The sequence below is a fragment of the Hetaerina americana genome, unplaced genomic scaffold (assembly GCF_022747635.1).
Source record: "Hetaerina americana unplaced genomic scaffold, ioHetAmer1.1.p SCAF_68, whole genome shotgun sequence".
NCBI classification, from domain to species: domain Eukaryota; kingdom Metazoa; phylum Arthropoda; class Insecta; order Odonata; family Calopterygidae; genus Hetaerina; species Hetaerina americana.
This window is the reverse complement of record NW_027287294.1, coordinates 1176256-1193308: the sequence shown is the minus strand read 5'-3', so window position 1 is coordinate 1193308 and position 17053 is coordinate 1176256. Positions and strand designations below refer to the sequence as shown.

The following is a 17053-nucleotide window of genomic DNA, read 5'->3' as shown; positions in this document are numbered from 1 at the left end:
AAAAACAAATAGCAAGATCGAGCAAAAAGTATATTAAAGTTATTCCATACAATTCTAAAGTTTCGAAATCATATATTTATTTTTTAACATGTTCACCGTTAAGGCTAACACATTTCTCCCACAAGTTTTTTCATTCCGTCACCGAAAAACTTTTCCGACTTTTCTCGAATCCAGGACTTGACAGCTGTCTTTACCTCATCGTCCGAGTTGTAATGAGGCGTCTCTTGAGTTGAGGAAAAAAAATAAAAATCGCATGGCGCAAGATCGGAGGAATAAGGAGGGTGTGGAGTCAGTTCAAACTTCAGGTTTCGCAGAGACTCGCCAGTTGCGCGCGAGGTGTGTGGACGAGCGTTGTCATGTTGCAAGATTATTGGCGCCAGGCGCCACTTTAATACGACCAACTTGGCCAATATGCTTTGCGATACGCTTCTGAGTGATTCGCCGGTCATTTTGAATCAAATCTTCGACGAGTTTGCGACGTTTCAAGTCTGTGGCAATGATCGGACGTCCGCTGCGTGTTTCATCAACAATTATGGCTTTTTCAGGCTCACAACCACGGAATTTTACTACCCATCGATTTATAGGTCCTGCCAACAGCATCGTTACCATTAACAGCCTTTAAATGACGATGAATCCCAGCGGGAGTCACTTTTTCAGCAGTTAAAAATTCGATAACAGCACGCTGTTTAACTCGCGTTGACATAGCACAAGAACACGTCTCCATTCTTCCGCTTCTCATAATACACTTGAATAAAACGACCTTAAACCTGCGCATGCGTGTTGAGAGGGAATGGTACTTCCACATGCCACGAGGAGTGCTTCCGAAGGTCATTTTGTATGTGTTCTACAAGAATCCGTGCATTAGTTTTCAGCCTACCCTAGTACGTGTTTCGCTGCGGTCAAGTGCCTTAATCCTTTCACACTCCAGGTCTTCGTCTGCTCCATTCCGACGGGGAATCTTTCCTTCTTTCCGGCATGCGGGAGGGATGTGGCCGAATATTCCGGTGGCGATGTTTGTTTACCATTGCCACTCCCCTCGTGTTCATCCCCCCCCCCCAAGAGGTTTGTTGTTGTAAGATCGGCGTCTGGGCGGATCCCTTTCGCCCCGATTCCCATCTATCTCTCCGAGCGTGGTTGCGTCATTCCGCGAAGTGACTCGGATGGAATATCGGGAGAGTTTAAAAAGAAAGTGTCCAATGGAGCGCCGCATTGCTCATCTTGATTTTAATGTGCGCCATCAAGTAACGATCCCGTGCAAACGATTCCGTGTTGTCGCAGATTGTGGGGCCTATCGGGACGTAGATGGATAGTTAGGCAACGCCGGCGGAATACTGGGAGTTATCCATGATTTAAACATAACAAAGAAGGCTTCAACAGCGAGCGAAGACCGACGTGCGCCATTTTTAATTTTTTTAAATCTCAAAGTGAAAAAATCTCTCGGGATCAAAGTCGTCTTATGATTTACGCGCAGCTCCTTGCCCCAGGGACGAAATCAAGGGTATGTCCGTGAAACGCTCAACTATGGAAACGTAGTGTTTCTTTTGTTATTTGTTATTTTTATCGTTGAACTATGTGGGCCGTAGTGGCCTTGTGGATTGAGGATTAGGCTATAGCTAGGATGGGGTGGTTTTCAAAAGAGATATACTAGGGACGCCTTCGGGTTCAACCAAGCTGTGTTATAATACGGGTGCAATATCTACGTCCTTGTAAATCCGTAGGCGGTAAATGGAAAAGAAACTGGCATCTAAATACCTATCCAGTGTAAATCTACGTGTTCCATACCTTTTATACCTCTAGCCTCACCTATTCTCGAAATATAATGCAATCAGGGCGTTGAGAGGATATGTGGAGTCTTCTTTTGTAAACTAGGATTCACTGTCTGTAATTTGTAGGAAAATCTAATGAAAAAGTACGGGAGAAGGGTTACTTTACACTGAAAAGGCCACACACTTGGCAAACATTTGGCTCCCGTCGGAGAAGGAGTTATATATTAAGGAGTGGTACAAATTTGAAGAGCCGATAGATTTCAGAAGAAATTCTTCGATAGGAAAGCGAGCGCTACTCAGTTAATAAAGGCAATAGGGAGTTTGCCTGATAGCACGACGGGAGAAGGCAGAACTAAAGCTAGGGTTTGAGTGTATTAAAAAGGCATCGGAGGACACTACATTTAACTTGTACCGAATGAACTATGGAAGGCCCTCGTAATATATCATCAGATTTAACCATTCGGATGAGATAAGTGCCTGGTGTACCTATAGAATCAGGGACTTTTTCTTTCCTCGAACGATTCGCGATCTCAAAAAAGTTACAGAACTACATCACGAAAGAACTGTGGCCGATTAACCTATCTGCGTACTACTAACTTCGAATACTGATCCATTTTGTTACCTAAGGCTGATGACCAGTCACCCCCTGCCACATGCCTCCTAAGCGGCTTGAAGGGTACGGCGTAGATGTATGTGTACATATTCTGTCCCAAATTACGAGTTGAATGAATCTGGAAAAAAATTAATCGTACTTCAAGTGCAGATTACTAAAATTCTTCATAATATTAACCCTTGTGCAACGATACTCCAATGCCAGAGCATCTGCCAGTCATCGGGTACGCTTCCTGGAAGGCGACGATGGAAACCTTGTTCATACACCTCGTCACGGCTTCTTTGAAGTCATCCAGCGTTCCAAAATGGTTTCCTTTCCAGTTCCTTTTTATTATTGGGAACAAAATACTAAGTCCGCGGTGCCTTCAGTGCCCTTCCTGACTCGTTGCACTATTTTCCGCAGCCTGTTGAGGACTTCCACGTAAACTTACTGTCCAATGCCTTTTCCTGACCGACAAACATTTTGTTTATAACGCCTTTTGAGTCGAAAATAATGATGAGCATGGCGATACTTATTTTTTGGTCCAGACCCCGTTTCGATCCATTTTTCGGGTGTCGTTTTTTTTACTTTTTTATTTTCTATCAGTTTTTTTTAAATGAAGAAGGATAGGGGATTGGCACATTTTTACTCTACTTTTTTTTTAGATCGTCGCGGCGAATTTCGTCGGCCGACTGGGTTTGAAGTTCGTCGCGTCTGGGCGTCATGGCGTTCTTTTTTATCCCTCTCGCGTTCCTTCCTGTCGGAAATGGCGCGGGGGGGGGGGGGTAGGGCGGGGTCGTCGCTGGGTCATCGCTGCCCGAACGTGTTGGGCAGTTTTACGATCTCAAACGGATTCGAGTTCTGTGAAATGTCTCGTAATAATGCGGCGGTGGTCGTCTTCTTTGTCCCTCTCCTCGTGGCGGATTCGGCTTCGAATGGTCACCGAGATGACCTGTGTCTTTGCGCTTAGCCCTTTCAACGAAGGACGTCAGCTTCCTTTCGAGCATCGTATTTGGTCAATATTTTCACTTCTACACAACTCAGCTATTTTCACTATCTTACACTATCTTAAAAGGCTCAAATTTGAATAACCTCGTAGAACTAGCCATTCGATTGAACATTTCATTGGACATAGAGAGGAATCAATTGATATTAGAGTGAACAGTACATATGTAAACCTTAAAGTTGATCTTATTTCATAGAAATATTCAATCTGTCAACTAAATAAAGTTCACCGATAAATTACAGAATGTTTTTAACATTAATCCTCCCTGATTTATTTTAACAGCAACTTTGTAAATGTTCCAAGTTGTTGTGTATTCATAGGAGATAGATCCTCACAGTGCTCTAAATACCTTAGCCACTGTGTTACTGAGTCGTGTCTAGTCCATTTTTCTTCAATCTCTTTGCCAACAGTTTATAGACATCTGGCCGAAATTGAATATTTCTCTACTATATCAAATAGTATTGTACTTAGCACTTTTAAGTGGTGTAGGTAACATTTAAATTTATGGTTACTTTACCACATACAGACAGCAACAATGAAATAGCTGTATTTTTTGCAGTGAAAGTCCCCTTATACTGACTTTTCAAAGTTGTCTGTGTGAAGCAGACATGACGAAGAAAGTTACCGGACACTTGAGTTTTCTTGCGACACCGAGGGAATTATTATGGCGCAAAATAGTATTGCTAGAATGGACCACTCGGATAATAAAATTAGAGGTAGGGAATAACTTCACGAAGAGACAAATTCAACTACTCATTCTTCCCTCACGCAATCATAGAAAAATCGAACCCTTACTCACGAATATATTAATCGTATTACTCTAATTTAATGATTAATTCAAACGCACTAATTACTGCATGATTCCTTTAGGCATTTGTGTGTGTAGGAGTGTACTCGTTTTTATATTATCTCAAATATATATTCAAATACCTGTATGAACTAAATATTATTGTATGGTTGGTGCCCTAACACCCCCCGTCACTCACCCTTGCGGTGGGTCGCAGGGTATAGTTCAGATATAGATGTAGACCTCAATTAACGGGACCGTTCATTGCAGTGAAGAATATTTTCTTCAATAAACCCAAATAAATTGATATTTGAGCTTTTTAATAAGTTGTGAGTGTTTTTTTTATTTTATTGACCTTGATAAACGAGATGTATTTTATCGATACGAAATGTCTCTATTTACTTTGAACCCGAAATTCCTACAGTCAACGCTCATCTCACACAACAAACGAATATGATTTGTTATCTGCTCGGTTTTTATTTTACAAATGATATAATAACGGGTTGCCCATTATCACCGTTGCTGTTCAACGTAAATGTGGAGGAAATGATTAATGAGGCATGGGAAGAACTGGAGGTAAGAATGAAAGTGGGCGGGGAATTCGTAAAATCAGTTAGGTTCGCTGATGACCAAGCTTTAGTTTATCAGTCAGCCAAGGGGTTCAAGCATTGCTGAGTGAATTGGAAATTCAGTGCGACAGGTATGGGATGAGAATAAATATTAAGAAAACAAAGGTTATGCGATTTTCTAGAAAGAAAAAGGCTAAGCTAAACATTGAAATAGGAGGGCAAAAACTAGAGCAGGTAGAACAGTTTACGTATCTGGGAAGTGTTTTGGACCAACACGGTCAATGTAGTAGGGACGTAAGGAGAATTGCGCTAGGCAAAGAGGCCATCTCGAGGAGGAGATAGTTGATGACAGGGACGTTGAGTAAGGATATTAAGAAAAGACTCGTAAAAACTTTGATATGGAGCGTAGCTATGTACGGCGCGGAAAAGTGGTCATTGAAGCAGGAGGATAGACGTAGACTGGAGGCTTTTGAAATGTGGGTGTGGAGAAGAATGGAGAAGGTGAAATGGACTGAGAAGAAAACAAACGAGGAAGTACTTGGTATGGTGGGCGAGAACAGGGGTTTGTTGGGAGAAATCCTATTGAGGCAGGAAGGTGGATGAAGTGGGTATTGACCGGCAGTGGGACGTTGAAGACTGTAATAGAGGGGAGAATGTTAGGCAAACGAGGAAAGGGAAGGAACAGGATAGGGATGCTGGACGGGATGAAGAAAGTACTCAGAGATGAAGAGGGACCTGATATAAAGTAGGATGCTGGATTTTGTGTTTTGTTAGGGGTCACAAAATGTTTTATTTAGTAGCTTTATCCATCCAAAAACCTACCTTAGCCGGTAGATTACCTAATAATGATAATATCGTACCCAGGGCCCAATTAGGGTATCCTTGCGTATTGTGAGTCGTCAACTAATTGTACCCATTACCTTATAGCTCGGCCACTCCTGATCCCATTCGCTTAATGCGTGTCGGAAGGTATGATAGCCTGTGTGAAAGTTGGCCAATTGGTAATTCAACGAAAAGATGAACTATTAGAAATCTCCGGATTAACTCTCTGTAATATGTAGTCTTTATTGGACAAAAGGAATGCTCGGGCACTACGTAATTAGAAATCTCTCTGCATTCACCCCGTGTCTTTTGTGCTGCATTAATAAGCAAACCAAATTCTCCTTGTGAGGCTTTGAGGCCGACTTTGAAAAATTCAGTCAAGGACAAATTGTATTGCATAATCATCCTACTTTCACATCTTTGTTCCCCTTATAATTTAAGGAAATGATCCCCAATTCCATTGCCCACGAAGGGAAAAACATTCACCAATTTTCTCCAGTAATTAAAACGAGCGCTATTAAACATTCGCTGAATTAATCAGCATTAATTTGTATGGCATCAATGAGCGTACTTGCTTTATGTTTTTTACGGACTTCCAGACAAACGTTCATTTTGCGGTGGCCATTCACGTTGGTGTGAAATGTCAATTCCCTTCTTGTTTCTTTAAGGGAGTCGCTGCCAAGCGCCATTGTGCTATGATTCGAAATTGCGATGCTCAATCAGTTACGGATTTGTCGTCACCGTTGGACAGGGGTGCTCGTATTGAATGTTGTCCACATTTGCTAACACCTTTGGCAGGGATTTCCTGCGTCGCATTGGTTGCAAAAATGTTCTGAAATCGTTGGTCCGAAGAGTGGGGAATGGGTACCTTTTTTACAAAGGAGGCGTGACTGTTAATTAGCGAAATTCCAACCCCGGACGAACTGTTCGTACTTCAATTTCACTCATATTTGCGCCCTATGCTGAATAATTCATTCACATCTACGCGACATCCAGCAGGCCGCCTCTAAAGCTTTTGACAGGTGATGTTAAGACACTACTATTTTATGCATTGATATTCACACATTTGTAAACGTAAACATGTATTTCGCATGCATAAACATTGGTGTGCTCGCGTGAAGTTTGTAGCATTGCTTTTTGAATTCAGAAAGCAGGAGGTTTTAGGTCTAATTTTGGTAAAAAATGTCGACTCACCAGATTACCTGTTTTAAATCTCGCTGTCTTGCTCATCAACCTCGTACTTACGAAAGCATGTGTCTTTACATAGTTCAAAGATTAAATTGGCCCACAATCAGTGTTTTTATTTGGTTAATTTGGGAAGTATACGATGTCCTTATCCCTCAGAATCCAATGTTCCTATTAATTTTCAGATAAACCATAGGAATTGTACTCTCTATTGATAATATTTTTATATCTCAACTGAAGAGCCCTAATTATCGTCTCTCTTGTTTTTTCAATGCTTATCATGATGGAAAATCGTTTATTGATGTTAATCTGCCTTGTTTCGCCCATTTTTGTTCCGTACTACATATGTTATACCGGCCGATCTAATTTATGTTCATCTACATGGTACCCCGATGGCCAAGGCTCGGGTGTGTGGCAAGGGATGATTCAACTCCAGGCATGCAAAATTAAAAATCAAGTTTATTATAATGTTCAGTCACAATACGTATGTCATATGATTCAAATGATGTAAGATACGAGGGTCATCCGGAAAGTAGTACCCGTTCGTGCCGCATGAAGTGCTGACGACGCGAGTAGCCGCTGGACGAGGTCAGATAGCTTCAGTGGCTTGTCTGCCTTCTCTGAGCCAAGTTGCGTGACGCTAGCATTGCCTGTGTTGTTTCTGTGATTGTTTACAATGTTTAAAAAAATTGAGAACGCCGCCAGTTGTGAAGTGAGGGCAGTGATTAAATTCCTCAATGCAAGAAACGTTCGCCCATGTGATATTCATCGCCAATTAAAGGAGGTGTATGGAGACAATGTAATGGACGAGTCGTCTGTTCGGCGGTGGTGTCGCAACTTCAACATGGGGAGGGGGAACACACACGACGATGAGCGTTCGGAGAGACCGTCTGTCATTACAGACCAACTGGTGAGCTCAGTTGACGAATTCGTGAGGAACGATCGGCGCGTCACAATTGATGACATCTGTGAGCATTTTCCCAATGTTTCTCGAACAATTGTTCATGAAATTGTTAAACACCATCTGCATTATGCAAAAATTTGTGCAAGATGGGTCCCTCGCGTATCTCAATGAGCTGGCGGCGAAGGACTATGCAGCAGGAATACAGAAACTTGTCACACGTTATGACAAATGCCTTAATTTGCTTGGAGATTATGTTGAGAAGTAGTTTAAAGTATCCTCTTTCAAATAAAATTTTTTATGTTTGTTAATATTTACTTTTGTGTCTTTATATTTCACGAACGGGTACTACTTTCCGGATGACCCTCGTAGATGGCAACAGGTGCAAACATGGAGACATCTTAGTGAGATATACCTCTCTCCGCACATGAGAGGATTTCTTGGTCACAATGACAATCAACTATGATTAATTGAGATAATGACCGCAGCTAATTGGAATGAGCAAAAGATAAATAATCCCCCCACTCCAACGCGGTGGAATCCGTCGATTCTGATCCCTTATCGTTTGTGAGGAAGATAATCTTACTCTCTTTCATTTCTTCTGCCATAGTGCGATTGGGTGATTTTCTAACCTCCATTTCATTATATAGTTTTGGATTTACGTCTTCCTTAGGATAACATAACTTGCTCGATGAAAATATTGCAACGGTCAATATTTTGGTAGTCAAATGAATCGTCACTGCGGCAATTTAAAATTCACGAATTCGTATGAAAAATTCGAAATTGCTGCTGCCCATATGCGACTTCATAGACTTTCGGACTGGGGTTGACGTAAGGATGTTGAGACAGTGAACAGCCCACTTATATCGTGTGTTTGTTTACTTTCGAGATGAGAATAAGTTTCTAAATTAATACCGTAATTTTCAATTGTAGATTAACCTTATGTGTATCCTTCGGAAGCCATTTTACTAGCTCGTATCGATCGACGCCAGTGGTGTATTTGATGTAATGCGTAATATTTTGCTTTATATTACAAGCTTGTTTTCCGGACTTGATCGTCGTTTCAACTCGCGTCGGCGCAATCATTCACCGCGTGTCTTCCCGGCGTGGGAGACCTCCTTCCCCGTGCCTCGGCGTGCGACTCCCGGAATAGACTCGACGCTTCTTTCCCTCGCGTTTGGAGAGTGAGGTCACTGTCAAGGAGAGGAGGAGGAGGGGGGGGAGGTTAAGGAGGGAGCATCATGGACTCCCGCCTGTGTTTTCCTCCTCCTCCCCCCTCTTCCTTGCGTCGCGAGAGTCCCCCGCCTGTTTTCCAGAAGTTTCCATCCCCCTTCCTGTCTCTCCCCCACGTCCCCTTCTTCAGACTGTCCCCCCTGCCTTATATGGTGTCAAATTCGCCTGCTTTCGTATCCTCCCTGCTTGCCTTTGCTGTGTCGGCATGCTCACTCACGGACGTGGCTCGCCTCTGAATAATGGCGATTGGAATCAGAAATTGTGTTCAAAATGTCTTCAGGATGCGAGAGATTGATCGGTGGAGATGGCCGTCGTCCTAACACCCCCTGCCACGCGCCCTTGTTCCAGGCGGACGGGGGGTGGCGGGGTGTCGTGTAAATAAAGTTATATATCGATTGTATTTAGTGAGTTATCCGCCCTGCATGGTTAGGATGCTAACTGGTAATTAGTGATTGCTTTGCATGTGACCCCGCCCTTTTCGATTAATGGCTTCCATATTTGTCTTGTTAGTGTAGTAAGTGGATTAGTTATTAACAGAATAATATTCGCAATGTGTAAAACGGATGTTTCACGAATGGTGTTCAAGGTGAGTGTGCAGATGTATGTAGATGATTAATTAATTTCGTGGAACTTACCGGAAGGGCTTGATAGATTTTGAGGAATGCGGGCGGCAATCTATAATTTTCGTCACGGGCCACCACCGAATGGTGCTTATCCCCCTCTCCCCCCGCACCGCCACCAACACCACCGCCTCTCTCCTCCCGATAATACATTCCGTTCCCATAGTTTTGAGATGCCTTTGTTTTCAGGACGGTCATTCGGTCACGGAATATTCTCTCGCTTCGCGTTGCTCGATTTTTTTTTCCTTGTTGTTTCTTTTTTTACGGCGCGTTTGTTAATTCGCAATGGAATCATATCAATTGTACCGAGGCCGCGGCGTTGTTTGTTCATTCCTTGGTTGTCCATCTCGGTGAGGTTGTAAGGCGTAATCATTGTGCCTTTCATCGCCTGTTGAGATTATTTGCATACGAACTCTCGCATTCAATCCTGAATTGGTATGCGACGCTCTGATTATACTCTCGCAACAGCGTTAGTTTCTCCTGCGAGAGCCTAAAAAGACCTCTCTCTCTTTTCAACCCACTTATCCTCGTATGACCATTAAACTTGAAACCTTAATTTTTTTATAGGCGTCCCATTAAGTTACGAGCGAGTAAATTGGGGAATCTTTCGCAATCATTTGTCTCTTTCACCGTAGTTCGTACTTCGCACCGACATTTTAATCCCGATATAAATTTATGGAAAGCTTACTTCTGCGTGCTTTTGAAAAGAAGTATTAGATAAACTATTGGTAATTAACTACAGCTTCATGGCATTTCAGAGGAAGCGAGGAAATTGTCTGCGTGAAGCCTCTGCGAGGGCTTGCGGTAGGGATTACATGTATGGAGCGTCATGTACGAAGGGAATACTTATAGAAGCAAACATTTTGGTAGATTCGATCACCGGAATATAGTATTAAAATAAAATAGACAAACGTCTTTATTCGGGCGGAATTGAGATAATAAGGTCCCTTCTTCCATTTAACCCTTCGTCAAGTACATAACAACAATAGTAATAATCATAAGAGAAGATATAAAGGGTTATAAAAAAAGAAAAAAAATGGTTATATATATGAAGAAATAAGCACAAGAATTAATTTTGTGGGAAACACCTTAAAGGTAGTTTAGACATGAAGACCCTAGTAAAAACCCACGCAGGAAAACACCCACCGAGAAGGGTGGTCTGAAACCCTGCGAAAACCCTGAGGGGTAGTAAAAAATAATGATAAAATAAAAAATGAATTAAGTACAATGAAGATGTGCATTACAGTGTGCGGTTAAGTACAAAACAATATGGTAATACATGATAGAAATGATGATATTAGATAGAGGTAGACACGGTCGGGGCATATTCAATTAACCATTCTTTCTTCCCTCGAACCCAATAGCCCGAGATGATTAATTCGGCTCAAATATTTAACTTTAGTTAATCGGTCTAATTAAACAATTTTTCCGTGGTGTGTGTAGGCTTGTTCGTTCACTAGTGTGTTTGAAAAGAAGCTTGTGTATCTCCAAGGGTCTAAAAAACGATTAATTGTCTATGTGTGGCTGGTGGTTGGACACCACCCGTCACACACCATATCGGTGACTTGCGGCGTTTTCAGTAGATGTAAATCAGAGGTTCAGTGCGCCCGCGGTGGTTGACGGTCATGCACCCTCTTAGCCAGCAGACATCGCCCCTTATTCATCAGTGGATTCCCACTGCAATTTAAAGTGAAATTGCTGCTCTCACATTTAATAATATTTCTTTCTCTCACATGCTCGGCGGAATTCGCATTTGAATACAAGTGTTTGTTGGCGATCTGTGAGAAAAGTGCGTGCACCGTGAAAATTTTATTTCGTGTACTGGTAGACGAAATTACGCTTTTGTAAAGTTCTCCCGACGAGTGCTGGCACTAAATCGCGTCAGTAAGCCGGCAAATATATATGTATGTGTGTGTATATATATATATATATATATATATATATATATATATATATATATATATATATATATATATATATATATATATATAAAGAAAAATATAGAATGGAGAAGGTGAAATGGACAGAGAAGAAAACAAATGAGGAAGTACTTGGTATGGTGGGCGAAGAGAGGGGTTTGTTGGGAGAAATCCTATGGAGGCAGGAAAAGTTGCTGAAGGGGGTATTGACCGGCAGTGGGATGTTGAAGACTGTAATAGAGGGGAGAATGTTAGGCAAACGAGGTAAGGGAAGGAACAGGATAGGGATGTTGGACGGGATGAAGGGAGGAAGAAAGTACTCAGAGAAGAAGAGGGGTCTGATATAGAGTAGAATGATGGATTTTGTGTTTTGTTAGGAGTAATAAAATGTTTGTTTGGTAGTTGTGTCCATCCAAAAACCTACCTTAACCGGTAGATTACCTTAAAAAAAATATATATATATGTATATATAGTCACCTGTCGAATCTACCGCCGGGCCTCCCCTTGACATAGGCAGTGCTTGAAGAAGACTCACCATTACGAATTCGAACGAAACGTAAAATTGACAGGCAGTCTGCGTTTTGGTGACTACAAAAGACTAACACCCGCGGGTCGGCCATTTCAGTGATGCTATCGCGGTAAAACCGCTATTGAGGAAGGCAACAGGAAATAACCCCTTTTATTTCTCCCACAATTTTACGATGCATTGGTCATCTCTTCCCTTTCTCATCCGATAAGCTCATTGAAATGTAACATGATTTGTTTTATGATCAGAAGAATTCAATTTCATATTCTAGTCGTGGTTACTTTAATCACCAAAATAATGAACTTACTGTCGGCTTGATGGTAGCCATATTGTCGACTTATTTCCGACCATAATCCTGCTGCAATTTGGGACACATGTAAACATTGACGCAGCCCGGCGACATTGTATTAAAAATATTATATTCCTAATGATGTTTACAGATAAAGTCAAGGAGATTTTTCACTGCATGCTATTCCGTCATCTTTTTCAACTTCTGTAATAAAATATTGTTCTTTTCTCTTGTAGGTAAGTGTGGATGTCTCCAGCTTCCTCCCTTTCCCCCGATCGTCCATCATTTTGGCACACTAACGTGAGTAGTATTGATTCCCCCAACTTTTTATAGCGTGATAACTGCAATTATTTTCATTACTCCCAGTAAAGTTACTATGCGTAAAAACATTATTACGCTTGTACCATAGAAAAAAACTTGGAATGATGTAATAAAACCCTCTTTGTTGAAGTTAGGGCTGCTTTTAAAGGCAATAGTGTCGGAGACGATAACAGGACTGAGAATTGAAACAGAAGATTGCCGAGTGCTACATCCAAGGTTAATCTTATGACCAAGCAAGTAAGGAAATTTATATATTTATATATATACGTATTTATAATGAATTCTTATGCTTCTGGGCATTATATATATGTTTCATAAAATACATATATACATATATATATATATATATATATATATATATATATATATATATATATATATATATATATATATATATATATCCATCCCCGGACTACAACCTTGACGTGGTGGAAGGGCTTGTGCGTTCCGATGACCCCTAGAGCTGTGCTGGCGGGAGTAATAAAAATTGCTCCTGGTAGGGTCACCCATGCCAGATAGGTCGAAGGTTAGGAGCCAGACGAAAGGTAGTCCACGCAGCGTCTGTTCCTCAGTGAGGCGGCTGCAATGGCGTCTGACCCCAGTGGGGCGGCCAGTAAGTGATGGTGTCACGTTAAAAACACTATTGAGGAAGGCAACAGGAAACCACCTCAATTATCATTCCCAAGAAAAATATGATGGACTATACAGATATTTTGAGTCCTGGCAACCACGGAGCTCGGCCCAATCGGCCGTGTCGTGCCCGGCAGCGGGGGAGGCAAGGCTTCCGCGGTCGTCATCCCACGAAACCCTTGCAAGGGAAAACCAGCAGCAGCAGGACAGAAGACGCAGGAGAAGAAGACCAAATTAGTTAGAATAGAAACGTGGAATGTTAGGACAATGATGAGGACAGGGAAATTGGAGAATGTTAAGCGAGAGATGGAAAGGGGAAATATAGATATTTTAGGTCTATGCGAGGTGAGATGGAAAGATAGCGGGGATTACTGGAGTGATAAGGACCTTTATCCCTACTCTACCCACCTTTACCCTACCTTAACCGGTAGATGACCTTAAAAAAAAAAATATATATATATATATAATATATATGTTCATGGCTCTAATGATTAAGAATATATATATATATATATATATATATATATATATATATATATATATTCTTAATCATTAGATTTTTCAATTTTTATTTTATATTATCTTTTTTTGATTGACAGAAAGGAGAACGAAGGAAGTTCTTTGGGTGGTAATGGAAGAGAGGCTTTTGGGAGAAATTGTAAGGTAGTAGATGCTGAAGACAGTGACAGAGTAGATAATTATGGGAAAGCGAGGTAGGATGAGGAAAAGAATAGGCATTTTGGGTGAAAATAAGGGAGGTAGAAAGTATTCAGAATTAAAGAACTATGTCCATACGGTACTATGTGAGACATTCAAAGAACTGCGGTGAACACTGCTACAGTTGCACTAACGAAGTAATCCGCTTATATGCACTGAAACGCAGGCCTTTCGTATTGATAAAATAGTTCTCCTTGACCAGGACTCAAACCCATCGCAGTGTATGAGAGCGTATCGATAGCTTAATAGGGCAAACGATTCAGCCGGATAATGAGGGATTCGGGTTCAAATACCGGTCAAAGCGAATGATTTCTGCACTGCGAAATTCCTTCATGTACGTACGATAGGATGAATTTTTTTTTTGTGTTAGTAAAAGTACTACGTTGGGCTTTGATTCATTGAAAATCTATCGGGTAAACTGCTGCTTAGTTAAATTAACCATGTATTCTTTTCATCCTCAAATTCTAGAGATAAGTGGGTGCGTTCCGAAAAAAATGCAATTATTTTTAGAGTAACTTATCAAAAATATTTGCACAAACACTTAAAATTCTTCAAAGTGTTGTCCTTGGGCCTTTACGCTTTTTTCTAGCCAATATGCCATGACCGGTATGAGCCCTGGAAGGCGTCTTCGTCACGGCTGATTGGATCTCTTCTATGGACGAACAACGGGTTCCTTTCAGGGCTGCCTCAATTCGAGGGAATAAAAAGAAGTCTGCTGGGTTGACATCAGGACTATAGGGGTGTGGGGCAGCGTTGGCATCTGGTGTTTGGCCAGGAACTCGCGGACTCGTAGCGCGTTGTCGTGATGAAGTTGCCAGGTAGCGGAGATGTCTTTTCTCGTCCTAATGCATTTTCTGAGTCTTTCGAGCACACTTACGTATTAGGGAGCGTTAACTGTCTGTCCATGAGGAGCAAACTCCTTATGGGCCACTCCTTTACTGTCAGAGAGACAATGAGCATTGTTTTCACTTTTGATTTGCTCATTCTTGCCTTTTTGTGCTTTGGGGACTGGTCGGTGTGCCAGTCCCCAAAGTATAAAAAGCACAGTATCCTTTTGCGTTTTGTTTTTGGGTCGTATTAAAAACACAGGTTTCATCACCAGTGATGAGTTCTCCAAATAATCAGGTTCATTTTCAATACGTTGCAAAAGTTCACTTGAAATTTTCGCTCTGTTGGTCTTTCGTGACACGCTAAGAGGTTTACAATAAATGACGTCCTGTCCCTTCCACAGCTCGGAGAGCCCTGAGACCGGTTTCGCGGCAAAGGTTAGCGTCCCCCCACCTACTCCAAGAGGTTCTATTCCACTCAACCAATAGGAGCGACACGGGAAATTCAATTGCATTACTTTTGGAGCGCACCCTTTAAGTTTTCGGTTAACCATGGGAATTTTCGAGAATAGTCTAGAGCGTTTCACTTAGTACTTGTGAAAATTCGCGGTCCCCATGTCTTTTATAATATCCATCTTTCTCTTCTCCTTACCAACATCTCCCCCAGTCCGCCCTCCACCACCCTTCCAACTTCACTTCATCAGAACCTTACGCAACATCCCTCTGTTTCTTAAACAATTCTATCATCCTCTTGCGAATCAGCAAGTACCTCTCCTACTATTTTTTTTGAATGCTTTTGTTGAAAATAAACTTCGCCCGTTCAAAAAAACTGTAGCGCCCCAAAACGTGTATATTTGTGTTCAGAAATTTCTTGGGATCTCCCTCGATCGGATTTACATATGCTTAAATGTGTCAAATGATTGATGGATATAATCGGTGGCACGATAGTAAATGATGACAACGCGAGCATATCGAAAGGAAACCTTTGTTCTCGCTTCGGGGAAGAGAAAGTGAGATAAATTATCTCGTTTCCTGCACGAGACGCGTTATCTTGCGACAACAAAACGATTAGCGGTCCAGCGTTTCTTTTCCTCTCGTGCCTTCGTCTGGGGGACGGGGAGCGAGCCTCTTGTGTGAGAGGGCAGTGTTTTCGTGCCTGATTGGAGCCAGCAGCTCGTCTTGTCCGCGATGTGTGGATAGGACGCCATCAAGACGTCTGGTGTGTTGTTGGTTTTTCTCTTCTTGGGGTGGTGGGAGGAGAGGGAAGGGTTTGTCAGAGGAGGGTGGTGGGAGGAGAGGGAAGGGTTTGTCAGAGGAGGGTGGTGGGCGTCCCAGCTATAGAGGGGACGAGAGAGAGGCGCCTCCTCGGTGAGGTGGCCATTGTTGTCTGCCCCGTTGGGGGCAGGAGAGGCGCCACCAATGGCAGCACAACCGCCCACTCGCCGAGGTCGGAGCGTGGGAGGAGGGTGTTTGGGGGGTCCCGATTGCAGGGTGGGTATGGTGCGTAGGATTGAAAAGGGGTGTGAGGGGGGGGATGGAGTGAAGATTCCCGGTCATAAATAACGACGCGTACTCCTTTGAACAATTGGGGTCGTACTGTTCTTACTCCATTGCTCGCAGGGCCGCGCTCCCCGTGAAGTTCGATCAGTGGTTTACTTCAGGAATGGGTCGGCTGTATTAATTCCGCAATGCAAACTTTCGATATGAAATTAGTATCGATCTGACGTGAATATGTCGACTAGGCGATAAATACCTGGGATATCAACAAATCGCCCCGATCGACTTAATCTTCTCGACAATATGCTCCATAGCTAACCCTTCTTAAATCCGCCGAATAGTTTTTCCTATGTTTTCAAATAGAAAATGATCACGTTTTACTTTCGTGAGTGTGCGCTTCCTGATAATCGCCCATAATCATTCATGCATTTCATGTCGCTTGTATCGTGCATCGAGACTATCGCCCATATCGAAGTTCATCACCCTCCCTCAATTTAACTGTGCCTTAATATTATCCACTTCGATCTGGTCTTTTAAAAATATCGACGTTATTTCGATATTTCTATCTGGAAAATCGATCCTGGAGATTCAACACTGATATCAAACTAGTTGCGGCTGGGGCCACCCCAAAAAGCATTATACCTGGAAATATTCTTTTGAGCATTAAATTAATTTTTAATCAAGGGTATAGTCAATTTACAATAGATATAAATATCCATCGATTTGTCCGGTAATTGTAATCACGTCGACTTGTCATCGTCATCTCCATATTTCGGCAGCATAATTTGCTAATTTTAATTGAAATTCCCTTCAAATCGGTTAAGTTTAGCTGCCGCACCCTGTATC

The 17053-nt window shown here is 42.1% G+C and overlaps 1 protein-coding gene across 2 annotated transcripts in view; it reads left to right on the top strand.

Annotated features, from left to right (window-relative positions):
* Positions 1 to 17053, top strand: part of LOC139696112 (uncharacterized) — a 1156921-nt gene that overhangs the window by 860068 nt on the left and 279800 nt on the right. The gene's annotated exons all lie outside the window — the stretch shown is intronic.